Raw genomic sequence first — 27,100 nt, 5'->3', positions numbered from 1 at the left:
CCTCAACACACTATCTGTCCGTCCCAGTTTTGGCTCATATTAAAATCTTCAATTTCCGGTTCATACCATCCATGCACTTAATAGCCCCGGTCAGGACTGCACACATACTGGCTGGCGACCAGTCCATGTATTATTATTTATCCTATTTAGTATATCAAGGCTGCATTATACAATATATGTACACTTTACCTTTTGTGTCTCCACCATTTCCTCATAGACTGTAAGCTTGCGAGCAGGGCCCTCACTCCTTTTGATATGAGATATGCTTATTCTGTATTGTCTTTATAAAGTCCCCCCTAAAATTGTAAAGTGCTGCGGAATATGTTGGCGCTATAAAAATAAAAATTATTATTATTATTATGATTGAGAGCAAAGTGTAACAAATCAATCAAAAACGAGATTTCCATGTCCTCCCCAGGAATGTTTTCAATCAAGTGTTCTGAAATAGCACCAGTGCCACCCTGACACAAGTGACCATAATTGTCTCCTCGGAGACTAACATGTCACCCAAAAGTTGTTCGGCTGTGCAGATTGTATGAATGTGCAATGGTAATAAGTATCCATAAATATTCAATTGAAGAATTTAGCACCAAAATGTCATTAAATGCTACCAGACAAGAAAGAAAAGCCGGTAAAAAAATGCAAATGATGAATGGGGTCCATAGGGTTACTAGTTAAAGGGGTTGTCTGGACAAATTAATAAGTCTGCAGTCACTTGTGTGACTGCAGACTTATGAATCCCTCCCAGTGTACGCACTGTGCACTGCGGGGACCGGATTCCAGACTTGGAACCGGAGGGTGTGTATGCGTTATACACAATCCACGACCTCACTTCCACACACTTCCAGTCACACAGAGTGACTGTGGACTTATCGATTTGGACCGGACAACCCCTTTAAAGTGGCATTTGAAAGACTGCTTTCTTTCATTTGGAGGAAAGCTAATTTCCATAATCTTTACCAGGGAGCATTGTTATGTTGCTGTTTTTTTATGTTATACAATCCCTTCACGTCTTTAATAAAAGCCTCTGTTTATGAATAAAGATTTTTAATGCCGTTAAACCACAAAGTGGGTTCTAAAAAAGAAGTCTGTGGCCCATATTCAGAATTTTGTTTTAGTAATTTTTCCCTTGTCTTTCTATTTGAGCTGGATGAATTGTTGCAAATTCAAAGATTTTTTATTTTAATTTTTCTTTTTGCTTCCTTGCAACAAAAGTTGCACAATTCTCTAAAATGTCACATGTTAGTCTTCATTTGCACAAAAAATTAAGAACAGGCAAGTAGGATAACTAGAGTACAACTGCACAGAAAATTTTGCAACATTTGTAAAAGTCTCAATGGATGAATTAGATTAATGGTTTAGATTTCCTTTATATAACCAAAACCACATCCCTAATGCTTACCAAAATGAAACTACGGTAAGTAAAGTTAACTTTAAAGATGGAGCAAATTAAATAATGAATAAGGTGCAATTAAAAGTGTCCCTATTAAGCCGGGGTCACATGGCCCTTGATTCTCTCGTGCGAGAGAATCAGGCCGATTATGCTAATGACACTCGACTCAAACTCTGTCTGAGTTTGATCTGAGTGTGATCCAATTCTGTTGCATGAGAGAATCGCAGCACATGTGCGGAGGAGATGGAGAACTTAATTTCATTATCTCCATTGTTTCTGTACGCATACATCGGACTGCACTGGGATGACATCTGAGTGCAGTCTGATGTTTCACACGCTCCTATAGACTTGAATGGATAAGTGCGATCCGATTATCAGATGCATTTGTAGCATGCTGCTATTATTTTCTCATGGTGTTTCTGCATGAGAAAAAAATCGCAGATCTGCACTGCCCCATAGTATAACAATCAGCTGTTTCCAGTGCCATTGGCGACCCGACGCGATGAGTTGCGGATCTGCACAGCACAGCTCCGTCAACTGCATAGTGGCTGAGGACGGGTACTGCACATCCAACCCCTATTGATTCGAATTGATTGATTCGAATCCAGTATTCTGTTGACAGAGCTGTGCAACTCCGCAGCTCAGCACATCCGGCCGCTCCGGCATGGTGAACAGCTGATTGGCGAAGGTGTTGGGTGTTGCATCAGAAAGTGATGCCATAGCTCAGCGCTCACGTCGTCTATTGTAGCCCCATGGACAATCGCCATGTATTGCCTCTTATAAGACCCAATGATAGATATTGATATCATATCGATGGTGTTCTGTACTGCCACTTACACGTGCGCTGTAAATCCGTAAACTTACAGGACCCTATAATTGTCACTTTTACATTCTTTGGTTGTCTTGTAGCCATGGTTACTAAAATGCAGACATTCGAGTGGAAAAGAAAAAAACAGTGTTTCCGTGACAACTGATGAAAGCATAACTGCATGAAAGCAAAAAAAAAAAATATATAAAAAATAATAATGCAAGAGCTGTATCTTTTTTAGAGAGAAATCAGGGAAGGGATGAGCTTCACACGCACCACATGCCTGGTGTCAGATCGCTGGTGAGTCCTGCATTTGTCTTATTCTGTCCCTTGTAACTCTGTCCTGTGGCCGGATATCTGCTTGTCGTGTCGTACCCTGGGTCATGTGCCTGGGCTGATTCCATACATTTCCCTAGAATCGTGGTGGTGTGAGACTCATCATCTTCATCTTCTTCACCCTTGTTCTGCTATGAGTAATGATTTTCAGTCCGTGTTCACATATTATTGATGTAGACAGAGAGTCATGTAGAACAGAGTGATGTTCGAACAGAACATACATGTGATAGGAAAGTGCAGGCCAAGTGGTTGTAAACGGCCCAGATCTTTCCATGAAGGGACTTTTTGAGTAATTTCCGATGTATTAGCAGACATTATAAGATTATATATAATGTATATACTGCCAAAAAATTAGAATGAATATTTCTTTCACCTGGGCATAGATTCAGTTTGGTGCCCACCCACCTTGCATTTTCTGTAACTGTTGCCCAGATGTATCCCCTTAAAACTTATTATTAAAAACAACTCATCACCGGTCATAAGTAGACAGTTTTTGTTATTTTATTCCTGCTGCTGCGCTGAGTATGCAATTTTTTTAAAAATCCGCCAATTTTTATGTTTTTTACCAAAGGGGTGCGGCTCATAAGGTAATGATACAGAGCAGCCTAAAGATATGCCCCCAGAGAATCCTGTGAGCCACAGATCTTTTGTAAAAATTAGCACTAAATAAAAAGGGACATAGCACTGAAACCTAGGGGTCTACATTAGTGTTGCGTGAACGTGGTGGGATAAGAGGTTATCTGAGGACGCTTGGGTGTATCTTCTGCATTCGTGAAAAATATGTTTGCGTCGCCACGTCTGCATGTCTCGCGGCTGTTAGACAGCTGCAACACATGCAGGGATTGCCTAACATACAGGCAATCCCTGCATGTGGTACGGCTGTCTAATAGCCGCAAGACATGCAGTCACAGCGACGCAAACATATTTTTCGAGCATACCGAAGATGCTCTTTTAGCACCCGAGCGTGCTCAGATAACACCTTATCCGAGCACGTTCACGCAACTAGTGGACAGATCGTTAGTGCAACCTGGGGCGTAAGAGGTAAGGGGACTACTTCCACCTCCAAAGCAGTAAGACGCTTTTGTCATAGTCACAACTATAGGACTGCAAAGGGCCCATATACTGTCCTTGCACAGGAACCCTTTTCCGTCTGTGTCCGTCACTGCTAAAACTGTATGGTGGATTTAAAAAAAAAACAAAAACAGAATACTCGGGAGCAGCACGAGTAAAATAAGAACATAATAAATTTGTCACTTTTAATCTTGTGACGGTCCTCTTTACCTCTTGCTGGTAATGCCAGTGGTGCTTTGCACACCAAGCGCCCAGGGCATACGTCCTGCCACCCCATCTGCACCTCAGTATCAAATCACAGTTTTTAGACCGCTGACTTATTGGATTGTGCAGTTATTTCAAAGTGCGGTTGTCTCTGATGAAGTTTTCCAATCGAAATATGTAAACTGACAAGTGTTGGATATATTTGCTAACTCCTCTGGAACCTCTGGGAGGTCCCTGATAAGAGGAAAGATGTCCAAAAAAAGTTGGTGAATCTGCCGGACGCCACAGAAAGCAGCGCTTCCAGAAGCTCTCTTGTGCTAGACGCTGGCATGCTCCATAATTACACTGAGCTTCTGTGTTCAAATCATAGTGGAAGAAAGATGGAGGCGTGGGAGAGAAGTGGGATGTGACCTGAAAAGTAATGTGACTATAAGGGGAGAATTTTTCAAAATTCACTTCCCACCAAGACATCCTTATCTTAAAAGGGTTGTCAAGATCATAACATATTGATGACCTATTATTATTATTATTATTAACGGCCTTCAGTACGATCGCGAGCCATGGCGACTTGATGGATGAACGCTCTGTAATAAGATCAATCTTGCGCAGGCCTAGTTAGGTCCACCAGGGTCTTATCCACCGTTATCTTGATTGTATCAAGCCATAGGGTTGCTGGTGTTCCTTTTCGCCTTGTTCCTTCTATTCTTTCGACCATGATATGACTTCTCCAGTGATTGCTCTCTTCGTATGATGTGTCCAAAGTAGGCAAAGTTGTAGCTTGGTGATCCTTGCTTTGAGTGACATGTCTGGCTTGATTTGTTCCATAATTGATTTGTTCGTTCTTCTTTCCATCCATGGTATTGATACCATCCTTCTCCAGCACAACTTTTTTTTTTGTATCTACATTTATCAGGCAATGACACCTGAAAATATTGGGCAACAGGCAAAAAGGTGACCTGATCGTGTTTGAGCCACTTGCAAAGTGTGCTCAGGGGGTTACCACTGCTCTGTGCATACGCGTAATTCTGGTAAAGCATAAATAGCGGTCTATGGGGCCATGCAGTACCTCCATATCTGATACAGTGCCCTGTGGATTATACAGTGCCCTGAGACACCAAATGGTGGTGTACATATTACCTACGTGTGCATACATTTATTCATCGATTTCTGTGATGACAATAACTGTCTAGAGATTACCACTACAATATGATCTGCTGAGCTGCATGCTGTATGCCGATATATGAGGCACTCCGAGATACAGTACGGACCCTTAGCACACCATAGGTCCTTTATTATGGATCTATGCCGCACATAACGAGGTCTAATCACTGTAACACAAATGCTTGGGCTGATTCTTGGTGGTTTTCCATTGGTCTGAAGATAAACATACTAAAACCAAATCTTGACTAGGTCATCATAGTGCACAAAAGTAACAGCTAAATCAACCTTAGCTCTGATACATCTGCGTATTACATTTCACAAATCTATATATATATAAAAAGCCTTCACTGTACAGCTTTGTTATTCTTCGGCTTCGTATTTATTACATCAGGGATTTGACAAATTCCTTTCTTACGACAATAACTTCTAAGTCATTTTCTTACATCGCGTTTGATCTCTTTGTGCCCATCTATATAAGATGTTTGGACAGACAGGATCAATAAACATGAAATTTCACAGATATTTCTGATGTGACAGGTCAATAAAATCTGGAGCTACTGAGGTATTATGACATTAGTCATAAACTATGCTTCAGGGTTGGACATCTTTTTTTTCTATGATAAAGGAGATCTGTGGAGCAGAGGCACAGTCCTGGGGGAAAGTACATGATTTATTCTTGTGAACTGCACACTAATGTGTTTAATACCATGGTTTAAGGAAAGATATGGAGAGGTTGAAATGGACCAACAAAAGAGTAGTCATCGATTGACTTAAAGGGAATGTCTCATAAAAGACTTTTTGTTGTAGTCACAGTGATCAGACTCCACCAGATTGCTAGAATGTTGTGCCATTTTGTCTTCTGGTGCCACTTTGTTGGCTCTGCTCATCTTTTTCCCAGGTGTTAACATGGGCAGCCATTGACTATAATGGTCATTGAAGAAGCCTGGTGCCACTTTGCTAGCTCTACTCAGCTTTTTTCAGGTATCAACATGGTCATCCATTGACTATAATGGTAATTGAAGGTGGCTGGTGCCACTTTGTTGGCTCTGCTCAGCTTTTTCCAGGTGTCAACACGGGCAGCCATCTTCTATAATGGTCATTGAAGGAGAGTAGTGCCACTTTGTTGGGTCTGCTCAGCATTTCTCAGGTGTCGATATAAGCAGTCACCGACTATAATGGTCATTGAAGGAGCCTGGTGCCACTTTGCTGGCTGTGCTCAGATTTTTCAAGATGTCAAGTCTCAACATGTGCAGCCAATGATAATTTTACAGGCTTTGATCGAGCCGAGTGGATTGAACAACAGGCAGATGGTTCAGTACTTTCCTATTGACATTGCCCTATTATAGTGATGGAGAGACAATAATGTTAGACCCTCACGATGATGGAATATTCTAGCAATATGCCTCCAATCTCATTGATGAGACCACCCCTGAAAAAAGAGTTTTCCTACTACTGACATTTATTACCTACCATATACACTGGACAGATGTTGCTGATGATCATTGGGGGGACTCACAAATAGGACCCTTATGACTACTAGAATCCAATTTTATGGTATCTTTAAACTCCCTGCCCCCCCAAAAATACATTATCAGTTAAACCTGTATGAGTAAATACCCAGAGCATTATGAAAGTAAACCCCCCTCCGCCCCCATACACCTAACATGGCAATCGGACAAATAATGGATCAGCTAACTATGATTGCAGCCAGGTATGTTTTCTCTGAAATGCTTTGGTATTTCAGTGAAAGTAAAGTTTTCAGGTCTGGGAACTATAGGGAGAAACTTGTCTAGTTGGGTTTCGCCTTCGGGTGACTTCTCCCTGTTCTTCTCCAGGTGATTGACAGGTTGTTCCCTATGTACACACATGGAATAAACCTGTCAATCAATAAGAGGGATGTGGGCAGTAGCTGGACAAGGACAGCGTTGGACTAGTCTTTTCTCTGGCCATGGTCCCTATGTCCCCTATGTTGGCTTTTCAAACAACATCTCCTCAAATGCTGGAGCGTTTCAGAGAAAAACTTGCCTGGCTGCAATTGTGCATCTAGATTCTGATTCATGCTAACTGTGGTTTATGTAGCATGAATCAGGTGACAGGTTCCTTTTAATACCTTTAGCTGTGTCTGTGTTCCCAGTGGCTTTATCTTAAACTCCTCTATGTCTGCTGCCAATGTGTTACACATATGGTGACATAAACTCGAAATCCACTATTATTTCTATAAAAGAAGCTGAGGGATAATGTATTATGGATATGAAGAAAACATTTGTGGTATGGATGGAATAAATTCTGTAGCAAATTATGTAATATGGGTTGTTAGGCTTGTTGTTAGGTTTGTATACCCTTCTACTAGTAATGAAAAGTAATTGAAAGTTTACTTCATGTAAACCATCCTTTGCCCTAGTTGGATGCTGTCCATTTCCCGCGTTCTTTACTGTGGCTTTTGGTTCGCGGGTCTGTTCTCATAACTTAGAGTCTACGTGAGTCTTATTATCATCAGCCCCACTTCTATCATCTCTCATTCAATTATTTTAATGTAGTGGATGTTAATAGAGGTAAGCATTATGACTAGTGCAGCCAAACATGCCCTAAAATCCAAGTATGACTGTAGATCACCTCAATATTCCTTTGTTCTACTCAAATAGGGACAAGAAGCTGAGATATGGGGAACTTACTGGTAGGGAATGGTAGCAATGGTTCATTAACCAGGGATGTCCACCTTTAGAGGGGCTCTACAGACAAGAAAGAGAAAAAAACTAAATTAAGGGATGCACCAACCCCAATGGTTGAATAGTCAAGTGGGTAAATAAGTATTGGGCTTTCATGACCCCTAAAGGAAGGGGTGCGACGAAAGTGAGTCAGCATACAGTACAGACCAAAAGTTTGGACACACCTTCTCATTTAAAGATTTTTCTGTATTTTCATGACTATGAAAATTGTACATTCACACTGAAGGCATCAAAACTATGAATTAACACATGTGGAATTATATACTTAACAAAAAATGTGAAACAACTGAAAATATGTATTATATTCTAAGTTCTTCAAATTGGCCACCTTTTGCTTTGATGACACAGTTGTAAAAACCATCAAGCGCTACAAAGAAACAGGCTCACATGAGGACCGCTCCAGGAAAGGAAGACCAAGAGTCACCTCTGCTTCTGAGGATAAGTTTATCCGAGTCAACAGCCTCAGAAATAGCAGGTTAACAGCAGCTCAGATTAGAGACCAGGTCAATGCTACACAGAGTTCTAGCAGCAGACACATCTCTACAACAACTGTTAAGAGGAGACTTTGTGCAGCAGGCCTTCATGGTAAAATAGCTGCTAGGAAACCACTGCAAAGGACAGACAACAAGCAGAAGAGACAATTTTGGGCTAAAGAACACAAGGAATGGACATTAGACCAGTGGAAATCTGTGCTTTGGTATAATGAGTCCAAATTTGAGATCTTTGGTTCCAACCACCGTGTCTTTGGGCGATGCAGAAAAGGTGAACGGATGGACTCTACATGCCTGGTTCCCACCGTGAAGCACGGAGGAGGAGGTGTGATGGTGTGGGGGTGCTTTGCTGGTGACACTGTTGGGCATTTATTCAAAATTGAAGGCATACTGAACCAGCATGGCTACCACAGCATCTTGCAGCGGCATGGTGTTCCATCCGGTTTGTGTTCAGTTGGACCATCATTTATTTTTCAACAGGACAATGACCCCAAACACACCTCCAGGCTGTGTAAGGGCTATTTGACCAAGAAGGAGAGTGATGGGGTGCTACGCCAGATGACCTGGCCTCCACAGTCACCAGACCTGAACCTAATCGAGATAGTTCGGGGTGAGCTGGATCGCAGAGTGAAGGCAAAAGGGCCAACAAGTGCTGAGCATCTCTGGGAACTCCTTCAAGATTGTTGGAAGACCATTTCCGGTGACTACCTCTTGAAGCTCATCAAGAGAATGCCAAGAGTGTGCAAAGCAGTCATCAAAGCAAAAGGTGGCTACTTTGAAGAACCTAGAATATAAGACATATTTTCAGTTGTTTCACACTTTTTTGTTAAGTATATAATTCCACATGTGTTAATTCATAGTTTTGATGCCTTCAGTGTGAATGTGCAATTTTCATAGTCATGAAAATACAGAAAAATCTTTAAATAAGAAGGTGTGTCCAAACTTTTGGTCTGTACTGTATGTAATTGGCCCCATTGCTATAGGCCCCTGTATATCTATATATGCCCCTGCTTATAAGATCCTCATTCTATACAAGTGCTTTTTGATGTTGAGAAATTTAAGTGAACAACATGGATCATGACCATGGAAATGGAAACAAAATCCCAAGTGTTCTGTTCGTGTCAAAGGGATGTAAAGCTAGAGCTCTTCAGTCTGAGGACACCATCAAACAGCATCTCATATCTCTCTTCTCCAATTGTGGCACTTGGGTGTAGATAATCTACACTAGGGCTATATGGCGATGTTGGTTGCGCCACATGAAGATCATGATGTTGCATATTCCCAATGATTTAATGATTCTGAGTATCGTGCAAGAGGAACAAATGTCTTTGGCCATCTGACTTGTCTGAGACTTGCTGTCCTGCAACCAGAGTGACTGATTAGTTCTACCCTTTATTATTTTGCCGGATTCAGACATGCATATGATAAATCAGTGGTAGACACAGATAGAAGAGGGCCCCTGTGCAAGAAAAGTACAAGGCCCTTTGCAGTCCAATAGCTCATCATAATGCATTCCTCCTCTTTTGGAGGTAATGGTGGGCCCCTTTATATTTTGTGCCCCTGTGCAGCTGCACAGGTTACATCAATGATATGTCCGTCCCTGTGATACAAATATAAAAAAAAATCGACTAGCACCTCCAGCAGAATAAGACAAGTGTGAACAGGTGTAAGCAGTCACAACTATTCAATACTGTATATCCAAGAAAATACAGCTGCACTCTGAAATGCTATAATATGCAAACATTTAACGTATTTTGCGTTACTGCTCTAGAAAATATGTAAAAAAATGAAGGTACTTAGCGCACAAATTGGCCAATTCATGAAAGCGCTACAGCGACAACAAGGCGTACCCCTTTTTTGGGACACTAAACTTATATGCCTCTCCTGGACTGGAAGCCTACAATTTTAAGGGTATGCAGGATGCAGCTCAAATTTAAAACGCCTTAGGCTGATGGGAGGAGTGCGCAGTCAGAGGGAGTGTACTGCAAATATCAAAAAGATTTAAAAGATTTACCAGCACCTACAAATAGAACAAGACAAATGTGAACAGGTGGACTGTCATGAATTGGTCAATTTATGGGCTAAGTACCTTCATTTTGTAACATATTTTCTATAGAAGTAATGCAATTCCAATTTCCTACATTCAATGTTTGCATATTATAGCATTTCAGAGTGCAGCTGTGTTTTCTTTGTCGTTCCTGTGATAAGTAGTCAATTTTTCATAAGGAAAAACAAAGAATTTTCAAATATATTCCACCTTTGTGTCATACATATGTCAATTTTTTTACACTCATCTGCATGGCATCTGTTGTTATACATTAGCAATTGAAAAATGTATAAGACCAAATTCAGTTTTATATGTTAAAGGGGTTGTCCACTACTAGAACAACCCCTTCTTGATCTAAATGCTTGGCTCTGATAAAATAAAAAGCTTATACTCACCTCCCGTGCCGGTGCCGTCCCAGCTGTGTCTGCACTCGCGCTCCTCGGGCTTTCGCGCGATTATCACACGTGAGCCCTGCGCCCAATCAGCACTGGCATCACTGTCCCGCCTTCATACAAATTGAACATGAGGATGAAGTGAGAGAACAGCGGCAGCCCTGACTTCCTTTTCATGTTCAATTCGTACGAAGGCGGGGACAGTGATGCCAGCGCTGATTGAGCGCAGGGCTCACATATGATAACAACCGCACGAGAACCCCGGGAGAGTGAGTGCCAACACCACTGGAACGGCGCAGAAGCGCAAGCTGAGTATAAGCTTTTATATTTTATCGGGGCCAAACATTTAGATCAATAAGGGATTGTCCTAGTAGTGAACAACCCCTTTAATAATTACAACATATCTGCATAAAACAGATGGAATACGGATAATACTTTCAGAGTTTTTTTGGAGCACCCAAAGACTTGAAAAGACGAGTCTCTTCTGAAAAACAGAAGAGAATAGTGCATCCTGCCATTTTTCACACGGATTTGGTCCATGTAAAAGAACTCTTATCTGAACCACCCTATTGAATAACATTGGTCAGTGCGTCGTCAGTGTGCCATGCAATTTCAACACGGACAGCACATGTACATTTAGTACGCTTGTCATAACGAGCCATTAATTGAAGCCATGCTTTACTCTTCAGAGCAGATGGTAGGGGAAAACTGAGCGTTTAGTACTGTAAAAATAAGTATTTTTTTCTAAATATAGTTCATGTTCCATTTAGGCACCAGTTTTGGACGTGCTGTGCTTGCTGAAAGTGAAAGCTTAATACATATGGATTCCCCTCTTCATTAAATTACCTGGTATTGCAGGAACACACAGAGAAAACTATATACAAGCAGGAGAAAAGCACAGAATATAATCTCGTGAATCAATTTTAGATATACCAATTTTCCCTGCATGCCAACTTTAATCGCATCTAAGTGCTGGAATTTTGTTCCTTTGCTTTTGCTAAAATGATCCTTCAATAGACGACTGGTTCAGGCATTGTCTGGAAGGCAGTCATTGCTGTGCCTCGTACTGTATGTAAAATAGAAGAGCACTTCCGGAATACTAAATGTATCTACACATTGCACTGTCTGCAAACAAGGGGGTTGAGAATTTGTAAAATGAGCTAGTGGTGTACCCACAGTTGTGAGCTACTGATTTTAAGACTGAACGATTGATGGATGTCGTAACGTCGCATGAGGGCATGTTGATATTGTGGGAGCCGAGTGATCACAAGTAGAGCCCAAATGCTACCATTTAAGTGCAGGACGAGAAAGTTTGCACTGCCCTGGTCCGGCTGCCAAAGAATACAGACGTGGGTGTGAGACCAGAGTCATGCAAATCTTTTTGCTCAACTTTAACTACAGGAATGGAAAGTTTGAGGATGGAACCGCACGGAGCCGCTGGCTGCATGTGGCAGAGGCTTTATCTGAAAGTGGTTACTGACCACATGATTTTGAAACAAAGAAATAACACTTTTTTATATGCTGAGGATTAGGTTTGACTTTTAGTGACTATGGCTTTTTACGAGGATCAAAGCTTGGAGGTCATGCTCAGGCGGAGGTGCAGTTAGCAACGACAACTAAAGGAAAGTCTTAGTAAAAATACCACCTTGTTATGTTCTAGTGGTGGTGTTCATCCTGTTGTAAGGAGATGGACATATTGCCCACTTTCCCAATTGAAGAAACAAGAATTATTGTAATGTGAATTGTGATGTATAATGTGAATGCTGATGTGCGTTAAAGATGTTAGTAATGTTGATAATGTGAATTACCTAGCAGAAGTGATAGCAAGAGTTAATGTTTGGGACTAGCCCATAGTGAAATGTGCTCAGTTGAAGGGAAATTGCCAGTTTCCTGGAAATGAGGCAGATAGGCCCTAGAGTGCTTAGAGAAAAGACGTAAGGTCCAGTGTGAGGAGTGACACATTGTTGGGTTTCCCTAAAGTGAGCGGAGACCAGGGGAAAGGGATAGTGTGATCTGTAGCAGAAGTGACTGAGAGACAGAGTGAATTATCAGAGATGGGTCCTGGGAGAGGACGCCTAGCAGTAAGGCCCAAAGTTTATAACTCCGGAAGGTAACGGGTCTCGACAGGAATGAGTACGCTAGTTGAGCAGAGTGCCCCGGGCAGGAGATCCAGAGCGTCAGCCTTAGAGAAGATAAGCATCAGCCATACTGGCACCATAGCCCCCCTAACGGAAGGCGCGGAACCGCGAGTTGAGTACGGGACTCTTGCTAAGCTGAACTGTAGTGTTGAGCTGGGTTGTGGTGATTTAGCGAGAAAGTTTATCTTTAAATGGTGGTTTCCCGCACTGAACTGTAAAACATCTGATCTTGGCAAACCAGCGTCATCGGTTACATGCGGCCTGCATGGGCGTAGAGTCCTCACAGCACAAGTCCACACACCCAGCCAGGACCCCCACTTTCATGTAACTTTCCAAGGGATATAAGAAGAGTGCCTTGCCCACGGCTACTGCCCTGCGTCACGTTACAACTGGCGTAGTCGGCAGGATGTAGTCTTGCAGCTAAAAGAGCAAGGGTAACAATGTTTTGAACTTTTAACTTTCAGGCTCTATATCTCCCCATCCACTACTGCATTGAGCGTGAGACTACCATGATTTTATAGACAATCATCTTGGCTATCTCATACATAAATTTGTCTATTTAGCATATGATTAGTTATGCAGATTCTTGTCATGTCTTTTTCTTCCTGTATACTATAAATTACAAACTGTTCTTGCATTCCCTAATAGCTCAGTGTTTTTTAGGTTGATTCCCAAGCGAAAGGTCACTGGTTCGAATCGAGAAACAGCTATGAAGAAGATTTCCCAAGAAAAGAGAAACAGCATCATCCAGCTCATCGATAGCGATCTCTTGGTCAAGAAAATTACAAAACTGCATCATGTGAGTGCCATGACAGTTAGAAGAATATGAAATGATGTCCGTCCATCCAAATACTAACAAAATAATAAAAATTTAAATTGAGATTTTTAGGAGCAAAGCATTAACAATGCAGTGACATGACAAGAATATGCATAACTAATGAAATGCTAAATAGTTGCAAGTCAAATAAATATATGAGATAGCCAATATGATTTTCTATAAAATGATTGTAGTCTCCCCTTCGAAGCAGTAGTGGATGGTGGGATATGAAGCCTGAAAGTCAAAAGTTCAAAAAATTGTTACCCTTTTGCTCGTCAATGTATTTGTCAAAAACATTTCAAAAGTTATGAAATCAGAATGACAGTGTAATCAGAGTTTGGTCAGAGGTCCATCAGTTTCTCTCTGATGGGGGAAAAAAATGTTCCTTCACCTTCTCCTATCTATCATTCTGAGTACTGTCCAATTTTTTTTTTTCACGGACTCATAGACTTTCCCAAAGACTTTCATTGCTGGAGTTGATCCAACAGTCGGATCAACATCGGATATGTCTTAGCTAGTTTGGGCAGACAACTTGGTCTGAAAAAAATCCTAGACATGTGAACAGCCCCATAGACTATACCAGGTACAAGTGCTATCCGTGAAAATATTAAAAAAAACTGAGGTGTGAATGAGTCCTTTACCATGGACTCGTAGATAGGAGAAGGTGGAGAAACAGTTTTTTTTCCCATCAGAGAACTCTGATGACACTCTAATAAAAATCTGATGAAACTCGGACTGTTTTTCTCATACATGAAAATAACTATTGTCTGAATGAGGCCTAAAAGAACTAAAAACACTGAAGCAGACTCCTTTGTGAAAACCAAAATTTGTGTCTGTCTCAACTTTTGACCGCAGTTGTAGACATCATTTTGCTCTTCCTGGAACAAGTCTATTGGGTGATAGACACCACCATCACCCACACCAGACAGTCATTCCTTCTGTCCGATCTAGGCTCTGGTCTGTATGGACTTCCTCTCTCTCGGACTCAGTCTTCATCTTGCATCACCTGGAGGCTACTAATTTGATAAAGATGTTTCCCTCAACCTCTTTTGACATCTAAGCACCCACTTTAGTGGTATCTACAGCAACTTTCACAATCAATGTCACAGTGCTACGCCTATGTGGCCACACATTTCCAAATTCCCTCAGGGTCCCCTGACCATAAGCTATAAAAGTCACAAATGCTTTATTTCTGCCCGTCACACCCACAAACCCAAAGCAAATGCCACAACCTTCCATGACAGAACAGCAGTGGAGGATCCAACCTTCTATGGATGCTCTTTCTCTTCTTTGTATGCCGCTGAGAACTATTGGCACCATTTTGAATACATTAAAACCAAGATCCTTCTTCTGTATGCAAATATGAAGAGAGCCATATCTCCTGCTCTTGGATATCATCTTACATCAGATAAGTCATTTTTGGATTGCATCTAGAAGAGGTTAAAACACAGTTGTGTCATTTTGTACGCCCACACAGAGCTGCAGTGGCACAGACATTATAAGCAGGAAAACCATATTACGGTCATTAAAGCTCTACCCACGCCATGCCATCCAGGTCCTTAACGCACAGGCAGAAAGTACTGAGAAGATGCTAGTGTACAGAGGGAAGAACCTCCCCAAACTGAGCCTACAGTGTGCAAACCTCAGAGCATATCCGTACACCGGACATGAAGTCAACCTGCTCAAAGTAAATTCTTAGTTGTATAGTGTGTGATTTGCATGCGACAGTGCTTTGTGTTTTACAAAAAAAAAAGGTTCAAAGCATGCATTATGTGTATGTAAGAATGTGGGAGCTGCCATGTACAGGAAGAATAGGTCGATTTTTAGACGCTCTAGTACAAATTTAAAGGAATATTCCACCTCAAGCAGAAAATAATTTATAGTCAATGTAGCATAAAAATCTGTGTTCTAAAATACCCTATGCATCCATTTGTCATTTTAATGATCTTTGCCTGTATTTGTTGAATGGGAACTGGTAAGATGGTAAAAATATATCTTTGTGATGGCCATGCAGTTGCAAGGTTGTAATGAGCCAAGCATCTCTGTGACCATCTAGTTCATCCTTAGAATGGTTCCTATTCAACAACTACAGAGACTTTAAAAATGGTATGGAATTGGTATACAATGCATTAGAGAATAGTATGGAAGGCATATATTACAGTGGATGGGATGGAAACACTTTGAACGTATAGACATATTTCACTATAGACGATAAGCAACCGGAACAAAGGACAGCAGAAGTCCTTTCTTTCTTTCTCTCGTTTCTTTCTTTCTATTTTTCTTTCTTTCTCTCCTTTTTCTTTCTCTCTTCTTTCTTTATCTTCTTTCTTTCTCTTCTTTCCTGCTCTTTTTTCTTTCTCTTCTTTCTTTTCTCTCTCCTTCTTTTTCTTTCTTTCTATCCTTCTTTCTTACTCTTCTTTCTTACTCTTCTTTCCTGCTCTTCTTTCTTTCTTTCTTTCTTTCTTTTCTTTCTCTCCTACTACTCCATATAACCTCCCCCATATCCCTTTCTTATATTTTTTTCAATATGGTATATAATAGAGGATGGAGAAGTGGCCGGCTTCAGCTGACGTGGATGGCATTGGTTAATGTTCTGCACATGATTTATTTATCATGACTCACGTCTTCGTTGTTTTGTAGAGATACATTTCATTCCAATTTTCAGCTATTTTATTATTGTGAGTCATAATGAGAGCGCCCGCCTCTCAGTGCTTGTCACAAGCTCACGTTTGGGGTTTCTGACTCATTGCTGTGATCTACACAAAAGAAAAAAAAAAAGAACATAAAACATTTGAAAAGAGACAACATACGATGGGGAGAGAGACGGACAACCAGGTTGAGTGGCCAGCTCCTCCACCCCTCCGCTGTCCAGCATGATACAGAGGTCAGACTGATGCTGAGAGGTGGCACTACACTGGGAGATGCTCTACTTGGGAGGGTGACTTATTTTCAATGTACCAAGGAGTTTCTAACAAGAAGTCCAATAAGGGTAAGAGGGTTTCAGTTGAGAGGGGTGTCATTACCAGAAGGACCTATTTAGGAACAACGTAGGAAGGAGGATTATATGTTTATTAGGACTATTTAGAAGCACTGGTAGTCAATAATATATTATTGCTGAGTATCCCACTAACGGGACCCGCACAGATTAGCAGAATGAAGAAACAGCTACACTTGCTGAATCACAATGGCCCTTTAATTGTAGTCGCTGGCACAGTGACACTCATACAAACCTTGCTGTGCCTGGTACTGCAGGTCGCATAAGAAGGTACAGTGACATTTGTATGGATGGTACTGTGTCCAGTCCTGCTTTGATTAACGGGGATCCCTGAGGCTTGAGCCCCCACACAACAGCACTGATCCCAAAGGTAGGCCATAACTGTAAACTCCTAAAATGCCAATAAACATTCCAGCTAATCTGGTACAATTTGTTAGGATTAATGCAGTAATTATGTTGCACAGGATGAGACAGGAACATTATCTTTTGTTTTTTTGTAACATTGTGTTGTGCATCAACACCTGGTCCCTGCGCTGTTTGTGGTTAATGTTGGATCTGCTACTAAATCAGTAGGGGAATTCCAGTGGATAGAAGTTTTCACCCATATGCAGAGGCGTAGCTAGGGTTTTGGTTCAGGGGGGGGGCGAAACTTCTGAGTGGGCCCCTAACCAGGTAACCCTGATTACAAAAATAGTGGCGCACCCAGATAGTGGATGTAGGAGAACCGCAGCAGATGACAGCGCTGTTACTGAAAATAATCTCTATACAAAGACCAGCATTGATACTACCGCCATATGGTGACATATATTGATAGATGCCAGTCCTGCAGAATATATAAGAGATTACAGTTATATATAGTATCTTACAGCTGATGTTCTTTCTGATTAAATTGTTCACTTTTCCCGTCTTTTCCATCTGGCCCAGACCGACACGACAACGTCTCCATCCAGGACTCAGAGTCTCAGGTCTGCAGAGATCACAACAAAGACACATTTGACTACTTACATTTCAGGTCCCGTCCCCATCTATTCCCAACCTGCACAAACCCCTCATCCTGTTGATACCCCAATACTGAGTCTCTGTTGCTGTACATGTCCCTATTACTGCACCTACTGTGTGCTCTCAAGATGGTAAAACAACCCTCTAGAATATAGTAATGGACTGTGCAAGTGCCCAAGAAAACAGTGCCCACATTTTGCCCCCTAGAAAGTAATAGTGCCCTCTGTGTGCCCCTTTGGCAGTCACAATAACCTGAGTTCCCCTATAACGATAAGTGCCCACTTAACATTTAATAATGTCCTGAGTCTCCCCTCATGTACAGCTCCCCTATACACAGTATGATGCTCTCCTATACACAGTATAATGCCCCCTCACTGCATAGTACTCCCCACACACAGTATACTGACCCCTTAGTAGCCCCCAAACTGTATGATGGCCCCCACACTATACAAAGACCCCACATAATCTCCCACACTGTATGACCCTAACTGTAATCCCCACACTGTATAAATAGCCTCCATATAGTATAATGCACCAGATAGTCCTCAATATAGTATAATGCACCCCCCATAAGCAGTCTGTAGCATAATCCCCTCACCCCCCATAGGCAGTCTGTAGCATAATCCCCTCACCCCCCATAGGCAGTCTGTAGCATAATCCCCTCACCCCCATAGGCAGCCTCTAGCATAATCCCCTCACCCCCCATAGGCAGCCTGTAGCATAATCCCCTCACCCCCCATAGGCAGCCTGTAGCATAATCCCCTCACCCCCATAGGCAGTCTGTACCATAATCCCCTCACCCCCCATAGGCAGTCTGTAGCATAATCCCCTCACCCTCCATAGGCAGTCTGTAGCATAATCCCCTCACCCCCCATAGGCAGTTTCTAGTATAATCCCCTAACCCCCCATAGGCAGTCTATACCATAATCCCCTCACCCCCTATAGGCAGTCTGTAGCATAATTCCCCTCACCCCCCATAGGCAGTCTGTAGCATAATTCCCCTCACCCCCCATAGGCAGTCTGTAGCATAATCCACCCCACCCCTATAGTCAGTCTGTAGCATAATCCCCCCCTCCCAAATAAGAAAAAATAAATAAATAAGCACAATACTCACCTCTCTCTCCTCGTCGTTCCCCTGCTGCTCCAAATGCCCGGCCCGCACAAATCTTGTGGCCCTAGGACCTCATTCTGTGGTCTACCTGAGGAGAGTAGAGGCTGGATCCCTGCCACTAGGGGAGGATGCATTGGAGGGACTGTGTGCCTGTCTCATGGGGAGAGGTGAGGAAAAGGACTGTGTCCCCGTCCCATGAACTGATGAGAGACCGATGGACTGTGTCCTTGCCACAAAGACCAATGTTTGGGGATGGGTGACTCAATGTCCCAACTAGGTTGAAATTGTTTTTATGGACAGTTCCCTCGTCTTAAAGACTGGTGAGGGGCCCGTGGACTGTGTTATGTTGGCCTCCGGGCCTCTGTTCATAAAGAACTTATATTCTTTGCTCTTTGTTCTGGGGTCCCAACCCAATAGGACCAGGGTCAGTGCTGAACAGTAAAGAACAGGACATTACGTGCTTTCCAGAAAAGAGACTGTTATCTATGTTTTATATGGTGTATATTGGTGTCTTCCAGGAGTCTGAATGGTCGAGGACGACCATTGTTAAAGAGGGGAGAAATGTAAGGGTTGTGGACAATTGCTGTCGCATTTCTACCCCTGAAGACACCAATTGCGTTATGTGTTGTAATGTGAATAATGTCTTGCGTCTTGTATATAATATGTTGTGTGAATTGTAATGTACAGTATTGTGATATAGAGTGTGATAAGCATTGTTAGCATAGTGTATAGTAATGTAAGAATAGTGTAAAGCATGGAGTTATGAGATGATGTAGATAGTTGTCTATAGTTAAGATACAGTTAATGTTTGGGACTAGCCCGTAGTTGGAGGGGTAAGTGTTAGAAAGAGTGACTGCTTCCTGTTGGGAAGTGAGATAGTGTCTGGAGGGAGAAGTTAGCAGTCCTGAATTGGAGCGTGACCCTGAGTGAGAAGAGACTGAAGAAAGAGGGAAGTGAGATCCTGAGGAAACGTGACAAAGAGACAGAGTGGCTTTCCGAAATCGGATCCTAGGAGAGGACGCCTAGTCACAAGACCTTGAACTTGTAACGCAGAAGGTTACGGGCCTTAACAGGACAGAGAGACTGGGACTAGTGAAGGGTCATGAAAGGGAGATCCAGGGCGCCAGTAGTGGAAGAAATATGACGCAAAACCTCTGAGCAAGTAAAAGAGACTTGTTAAACAGGACTGTAGCGTTAAAGCTGGGTTGTGGCGAAGTAGGGAGAAACAGTGTGCCGAGAAAGCCCTGGAGTATACTACAGAGGAAGTTTTGTAAGTTGTTTACAGACCATGGCTTTTGCTGTACAATTCATCTAAAAAATAGCAGGAAAATCCTAATAGAATTGCTAAACTTTATATGTGGTTAGTCAGAAGCAGTGTAAATGATTGCAGTTGTGTATTAACTACTATTTAACATGAGCTTAAACGTGTTTGGCTAATTCTGAACCACATTGGTTTACTTTTGTTATCTTTATTTCCCCCTTCTAAATGATTTCTGTTTGTTTCGCAATGGATTTATACAGGTTATGGGCGATATTAAAGGTGCCCAAAGTTCTTAAATGAGTCTTCTTGGATTGAATTTTTTTTCATGAAAAAACCCGGGCATTTCAACAGGGGTGTGTAAACTTTTTAAATTCACTCTATATCTAGTGTTGACATACCAACAGGGGCGGAACTACCGCCCGTGCAGCCGGTTCATTGAACGGGGGCCCCGAGGGAGAGGGGGCCCCTTCAGCCTCCAGCAGGGCCGCCATCAGGGCATGACTGCCCTGACTCCAGTATGGGACCCAGCCGGTAGGGGCCCCCTTGGGGGCCCCCCTCTTGTGCGTCTCTCTCCTCATGGGGCCCCCGGCCCCATGCTAAGCGCCGGGGCCGGGACATCTCAGCGCTGCGCTGCTGCGGCAGCGCTTTCATGATTCCCCTGACTTCCGGTCATGTGACGGCACCGTCACATGACCGGAAGTCAGGAGAACCTGGTGTCAGCGATTTGAACGAGCGCCAGGATTCTGCAGGGATCGCATGGGGGTAAGTATAACAAGTTGTTTTTTTTTTTTTTTAAATACAATTTACTAGGAGTGGGGGGAATGGGATATATTTTTTTTTTTAAATACAATTTACTAGGAGTGGGGGGAATGGGAGATGCACATTTGGTGGAGGGGGATGAGAGAGGTGCACATGTGGGGGAGGGGGATGAGAGAGGTGCACATGTGGGGGAGGGGAATGAGAGAGGTGCACATGTGGGGGAGGGGGATGAGAGAGGTGCACATGTGGGGGAGGGGAATGAGAGAAGTGCACATGTGGGGGAGGGGGATGAGAGATGTGCACATGTGGGGGAGGGGGATGAGAGATGTGCACATGGGGGGGATGAGAGAGGGGCACATGTGGGGGAGGGGAATGAGAGAGGTGCACATGTGGGGGAGGGGGATGAGAGAGGTGCACATGTGGGGGAGGGGGATGAGAGAGGTGCACATGTGGGGAAGGGGGATGAGAGATGTGCACATGTGGGGGAGGGGGATGAGAGATGTGCACATGGGGGGATGAGAGAGGGGCACATGTGGGGGAGGGGGATGAGAGATGTGCACATGGAGGGGTGAGAGCTGCACATGGGGGAATTGGGAGAAAATGAGCTGCACATGGGGGAATTGGGAGTAGGGGGATAATGAGCTGCACATAATGAATGTGGGGTGGGGGACAGTAAATGATAAATGATGATGGGGTGGATGGGGTGGGGAGAGCAGGACATGATATAATGAATTGGGGCAGGGGGTGCATGTAAATAATGAATGCGGGGAGCAGGAAGTATAGAGTAGGGGGCGTTGCGGATGCAGGAGTGTAACTGGTAACAAATTGGCGGAAAGAGTAGAGGTTCTAATTAAATTATATATTAAGTGCCTATTTACAGTTAATGGGGGCACCGTGGTGGATTACAATTTATATTTGGAATGGTAGGTTGTATAATAACTAACCATATATTGATGGTGGATGCACGTCTGTATTCAGCTGCGTAATGTAGAAGTTGGGGAATGTGCTCTAGATAACTGTGTTATTTTATGCAGAGACGAGTCCTGGCTGGAAGACGTAATGGCGGTCTGTGCTGGATGAAGGAGAAAAGCGTAGCTGAAGGACTTCACCTAGAGACGTCACCAGTGAGTCAGTGTATTACATGTACACTTACACTATATACTATGTACCGGGCTCCTGTGTATAATGTCACTGGTGATCACTGTATTACCTGTACACTGACACTATATACAGAGCTCCTGTGTATAATGTCACTGGTGATCACTAGATTACCTGGACACTTACATTATACATACCATGTATAGAGCTCCCGTGCATAATGACACTTATGGTAATATTAGTAATGTGGTGGTAATATTAGTAATGTGGTGGTAATATGTGGTCTGGTCATGGTGTGGCAGTTTTTCCCCCTTTTGTGTGGTATTATTCGGTCACTATGTTGTGGTAATATGTGGTCTGGTCATGGTGTGGCGGTATTCCCTGTATGTGGTATTATTGGTCATTTTAAAAAAAAATGTATATGACACATTCCCTTAAAGAAAACTAAATAAAAATATATCTAAAAAGAGTATTGGATATTTTAAGAAAATTTTAATAGGTTAGAGTAGGGCCCTGCCAGAAGAGTCTACCTTATCGTGGTGGCGGCTTTAAAAATCTTTTAGCCAAAACAAAAGCTGATGGCTATGCATGTGGCACCGTCTGGTGGCAGCGACGTGGACGAGCGCCAGGATTCTGCAGGGATCGCATGGGGGTAAGTATAACAAGTTTTATTTGTTTTAAATACAAGTAGTTAACTAGGAGTGGGGGGGATGAGAGATGCACATGGGGGGGATGAGAGATGCACATGGGGGGGGATGAGAGATGCACATGGGGGGGATGAGAGATGCACATGGGGGGATGAGAGATGCACATGGGGGGGATGAGAGATGCACGGGGGGGATGGGAGATGCACGGGGGGGGATGAGAGCTGCACATGGGGGGGATGAGAGCTGCACATGGGGCGGATGAGAGCTGCACATGGGGGGGATGAGAGCTGCACATGGGGGGGCGAGAGATGCACATGGGGGGGGTTATGTTTAGATAACTTTGTTGCCTTATGAAGCGCAGGGGGGGGGGGCCCAAAAAATTTCTTGCACAGGGGCCCACTACAGTCTGTGTCCGCCCCTGCATACCAAGATATTATGGTGTGCATATGATAGAGACAGCAATGCAGATGCTAAGGTTATCCACCTTTGGGAACAATTTTTGTTTTCAATTGTCGTTTTAGGAGATCTTGAAGCAACATGCCTAGATTTGCCTCTTGCACCTCCTTCTTCTCTCCATAAATGTATATGTGAAAATCTGTATTATCTGAAGACAGATTGAACACATGAATTGAGATTCTTGTGAATGAATGATCAGTCCAGTAGGAGAAAGAAGCAGATTTCTCTGATAAAATATATTACAAAGTTTCTTATTTTCATGTGTATTATTGATTTAAGAATAAAAAGTAATAGGACAGTTACTTATTAAATACAGTGCCTTGAAAAAGTATTCATACCCCATAAACTTTTCCACATTTTTTCACGTTACACACACAAACATAAATGTATATTATTGGGATTTTATATGATATGCCAACACAAAGTAGAAAGTATTTGTGAAGTGTAAAAGAAATGATACATGATTTTCTAATTATCTTAAAAATATAAATCTGAAAATTGTGATGTGCATTTGTGTTCAGTCTCCTGAGTCAATACTTTTTAGGACCACCTTTTGCTGCAATTACTGCTGCAAGTCTTTTGGGGTATGTCTCTACCAGCTTTGCACATCTAGAGTCTGAAATTTTTGCCCATTTTCCTTTGCAAACTAGCTCTAGCTCAGTGAGATTGGGTGGAGCAGCAATTTTCAAGTCTTGTTACAGATTCTCAATGGGATTTAGGTCTGGACTGTGACTGGGCCATTCACACACATGAATACGCTTTGTTCTACATCATTCAATCATAGCTCTGGCAGTATGTTTAGGGTCGTTGTCCTGTTGGAAGATGAACCTACACCCCAGTCTCAAGTCTTTTGCAGCCACTAACAGGGCACTCCACATGCTAGCTGTGTTACCTACATGACTTTTTGCAAATTGCAAATGGGACTTCATATGGCTTCCTTTCAAAAATGACTTACTTCTGGCCACTCTTCCATAAAGGCCAGATTTGTGGAATATACAACTAATATATAATATAATATATATATATAATAGTGTTGAGCCACCCCCGTAGTGTTCGGGTTCGGTTCGGTTCGTCAAACACCTTAGAACACTGTCGAACACCGTTGAACACTGTTAAAACCAATGGCAGGCAAATAAAAATACATAGAAAACACCTTCAAAGGTGTCCAAAAGCTGACAAACTGCTCAGAAGACACTCTCTTTAAAAAAGCCGGCTGGAAATTCAGCATCGGTACCCGACAATTTAGAACAGAAAGAATAGAGCATCACACATAGATTAGATAGATAGAAACATGTCAGTCACATGTATAATAAGTACAGTGACAGTGTTGATTACTGTATTTGTCATTTAGTGTTAAAATAAAGGATTTAAAAAAAAAAAAAAAATTGGCGTGGGGTTCCCCATAATTTTAGTCTCTAGCGGAGGTTAAGCAGACGGCTGGGGCAGATGTTTGAAGCCTGGGAATAATTAAATAATTAAATTCATGAAATAATTAAAAAAAGGGCTTCCCTGTATTTTTGTTTCCAGCCAGGCACAAATAGACATCTGGGGGTTGGGGGCAGCCCGTTCCTCCTTGCTGTACCTGGCCAGACACAGAAATAGGGCGAAGCCCCACGTATTTTTTTTTAAATTATTTCATGAAATTCATGAAATAATTTAAAAAAAATTGACGTTGGGCTTCGCCCTATTTTTGTGTTCAGCCAGGTACAGCAGGCAGGAACGGGCTGCCCCCAACCACCAGCTGCCTATTTGTACCTGGCCGGACACAACAATATAGGAAGCCCTTTTTTTTAAATTATTTCATGAAATAATTAAAAAAAAAAATACATGGGGCTTCGCCCTATTTTTGTGTCCAGCCAGGTACAACTAGGCAGCTGGGGGCTGGAATCCGCAGCGCAGGGAGGCCCAAGCTTTCTGGGCCCCCCCCCCGCTGCAAATTGGAGTCCGCAGCCACCCCAGAAAATGGCGCATTCATAGAAGCACCATCTTCTGGCGCTGTACCCAACTCATCCAGGGCCCTGATGCGGTGGCTCACTGGGTAATAAAGGGGTTAGGGCCAGCTTGGTATTATCAGCTGGCCCTAAGCCCGAAAATTCATGGGGTCACGCCAATATTAGACATGACCACCATGAATTTCTAGTAAAGTATTTAAAAAAACACAACACCCAGAATAAAGTCCTTTAATTGAAATAAACACACATAGATGCGCCATTTCTGGGGCGGCTGACGTCTGGTGTTTCTAGCCTGGGAGGGGGCCAATATTCATGGCACCCTTCCTGAGCTATTAATATCAGCCCCAAGCTGTCTGCCTAGCCTTTGTGAGCTATTAAAATAGGGGGGACCCCACGTCATTTTTTGGGGGGTCCTCCATTTTAATAGCTAGTAAAGGCTAGGTATTCAGCTGGGGGCTGATATTAGTAGCCTGGGAAGCTCCGTGGGTATTACCCCCTTCCCAGGCTTCAAACATCTGCCCCAGCCGTCTGCTTAACCTCCGCTAGAGACTAAAATTACGGGAACCCCACGCCCATTTTTTTTTTAATAAATCCTTTATTTTAACACTAAATGACAAGTACAGTAATCAACACTGTCACTGTACTTATTATATATGTGACTGACATGTTTCTATCTATCTAATCTATGTGTGATGCTCTATTCTTTCTGTAAATTGTCAGGTACCGATGCTGAATTGCCGGCCGGCTTTTTTAAAGTGCATGAAAACACTATTATTTTTTTAAATAAATCCTCTATTCTTTCTGTTCTAAATTGTCGGGTACCAGTGTATGCCGCTGCTGAATTGCCGGCTTTTCATGTTTCACTGTGAGCACTGTTCCCATCGATTTGGGCAACCACTGTAATGCCACAACCACCATGGCTGTGGCATTACAGTGAGTGGCAGACAATCCCTGCATGATGTGAAAAAATCCAGTTACGCTTTTGGTGCACGAACAGTTATCGAACATAACCTCGATCAGCCAAATTTTTTGCAAATCGTACGCGTTCGTCGAACGACTCGAACACCGCCCAAAACAGCTCGAATTTGAGATTGGCGAACAGTTCTAGTCGAACACTGCTCATCTCTAATATATAACACAACTAATAGTTGTCATGTGAACAGATTCTCCCACCTGAGCTATGGATCTCTACAGCTCCTTCAGAGTGACCATGGGCCTCTTGGCTGCTTCTCTAATTAGTGGTCTCCCTGCTTGTCAGTTTCGATGGACGCCCATGTCTTGGTAGGTTTGCAGTTGCGCGATGCTCCTTCCATTTTCAATGATGAAACAGTGCTCCATGATATGTTCAAAGCTTGGGTTATTTTTTATAACCTATTCCTGCTTTACTCTTCTCCTCAACTTTATCCCTGACCTGTCGTATGTGTTCCTTAGTTTTCATGATGCTGTTTGATCCCTAATGTTCTCAAAAAAGCCTCTGAGGCCTTCACAGCACAGCTGTAGTTATACTGAGAATAAATTACACACAAGTGAGCTCAATTTACTAATTATGTGACTTCTGGAGCCATTTGGTCACTCAGGATTTTATTTAGACTACAGGAGGCTGAATACAAATGTATGTCACAATTTTCAGACATATTTTTAAAGTAATTAGTAAACCATGTATAATTTCTTTTAGACTTGCTACTTTTTTTTGATATGTCACATAAAATCCCAATAAAAATATTTTGAAGTTTGTGGGTGTATTGTGAAAAAATGTAGAAAAGTTCACGTGGTATAAACACTTTTTCAAGGCACTATACATAAATTTTTAGCTAAAAAAACAAACAGTTTTTCAATTGGAATCCATTAGAAATTTGCACATTTGCCTTCTATAATGTCTGTGTTGCACTGTCTTTTGCAGGCTACAGAATAGGTTAACTGAGAATCCTTCAGTGAGATTATCCTGGAGAGTTTGCAACTCTTTTATCTGGCTTTTTCTGATCCCCTCTGAGCTGATTTATGACCAAGATCCACAACAAAGCTGAATTTGCAGAAAAAAAACAACAAAGAGCCTGTAAAATCCAAACTGTGCATTTTTTTTAATGAAAACAAGTAGCAAAAATTATTTTTAGCCCCATATACATGTTTTTGGATAAAAATAAATAATGCCCACAAATTGGACAACACCTTTTAAGAGATAGCTGGTAAATATGCTAAAATACCATTAGTCTACGTTCCATGTGATGTATTGTAGGGGGG

At 42.4% G+C, this 27,100-nt stretch overlaps 1 protein-coding gene across 8 annotated transcripts in view; it reads left to right on the top strand.

The window, feature by feature from the left end:
* The first annotated feature begins 2,380 nt into the window (after positions 1-2,380).
* ZNF831 (zinc finger protein 831) overlaps positions 2,381-27,100 on the top strand; it is a 70,019-nt gene continuing 45,299 nt past the window's right edge. For 2 of the 8 annotated variants that reach the window (XM_073683030.1, XM_073683040.1), the window contains exons 1-3: positions 2,381-2,501; positions 13,431-13,566; positions 21,744-21,833. The gene's annotated coding sequence lies outside the window, so the exon portion shown is untranslated. Of the gene's footprint in view, positions 2,502-13,430; positions 13,567-14,714; positions 15,272-16,065; positions 16,469-21,743; positions 21,834-27,100 lie in introns of those variants that run through there. The other 6 variants (XM_073683031.1, XM_073683033.1, XM_073683036.1 and 3 more) reach the window with 6 other exon arrangements.

This window comes from Phyllobates terribilis, unplaced genomic scaffold (genome assembly GCF_046119375.1).
Source record: "Phyllobates terribilis strain yellow unplaced genomic scaffold, ASM4611937v1 Scaffold_5__5_contigs__length_657084704, whole genome shotgun sequence".
Taxonomy (NCBI): Eukaryota; Metazoa; Chordata; class Amphibia; order Anura; family Dendrobatidae; genus Phyllobates; species Phyllobates terribilis.
This window is presented reverse-complemented; position numbering and strand designations above follow the sequence as displayed.